Below are 1,202 nucleotides of genomic sequence, written 5' to 3' on the forward strand. Positions count from 1 at the left end.
TAAAAACATAGTATGAAAGTACAAGAAAGACAATGCTGAAAACTATAAAAGCGTACCTGGCGAGTCTTCTCGTTCCATCACCTGAAACTCAAAAGACATGTTAAGGCAGTTTATATGAAACAGGCAAGTAAAATTTTAACGATCTATCTAACCCTAGGTGATATCTTGATGGATCCTTAAGAGTTTAATTAAGGATGATGTTGCCAAGCAAAATATCTTAAGTTTAGCGGATCTCCGAGGTATCCAACAGATCTAGGGAAAGTCCGTGCCACTCTCTCGATGTCTGCTGGAATATCCCGAGTTCATTTAAACTTATTATGTTGCTTAATAATTCATCCTATAAACACCCTTAATGCTCAGTGAGCACTGATGTCTCAATTATCCCTAAGAGTATGGTAATTATCATCTGTAATTTAATTTTGAAAATTATGTGGGTGAAGACTCTTAAAGAGGCAAGTTAGTGTTATTGGAACACTTAACCAAATTTTGGTTATAATTGGGCTTGTAGTGTTTGAAAAATATTTTAATTTTAAATGATGTTACTTTTCTAATCTTTATTTAAATTAAACTTGATTTAGCCTAGGTCACTACTAAGCCCTTAAGACCTAGGTGAATGTCTTAATTAGTTTTGAAAAGATTAAGCTTTAGGTGGTCATAATTCATGGTTTGTATTTTATTTGAAAATCCAAAATAGGGGTATTAAATTGATGAATTATTAACGCCCAAAATCATACCCCTAAATCTAGGATCATTTAATTTTAATAAACCTCCAAATTTTAAAAATTTAGAAATTTATTATCTGATCTATTCAATTGGGAAAGTGAGGTTAGTTTCTACCAAATAACCCCTTATGTTTCAAACATCCAAATTAAGATCAGAGGTTGCCCATTTTCCTCATTATTTTCATGTAAAAATATGATTTTTCAAAGTAAATTCCTAACATGACCAAGGTAAATCCTAATCCCTTAAAAATTTTACTAGAGGTAGAATTAGACTAGGGAAGCCTTCAAACCAAATTTCATGACTTTTTGAATTTTATTTGAATTTTAAAAATTATTTTAAGTTTTGGAACATTTATTAATTATAAAATATTTTAAATAGAGAAAATTAAGTTTTATATTTTTGAAAAGTCCTCATAAGGTAAAAAAACATAGAGGAGAATATTTTTTATTTTTCTAAATTTTATTTGATTTATTGGCATT

The sequence above is a fragment of the Phalaenopsis equestris genome, unplaced genomic scaffold (assembly GCF_001263595.1).
Source record: "Phalaenopsis equestris unplaced genomic scaffold, ASM126359v1 Scaffold235274, whole genome shotgun sequence".
NCBI classification, from domain to species: domain Eukaryota; kingdom Viridiplantae; phylum Streptophyta; class Magnoliopsida; order Asparagales; family Orchidaceae; genus Phalaenopsis; species Phalaenopsis equestris.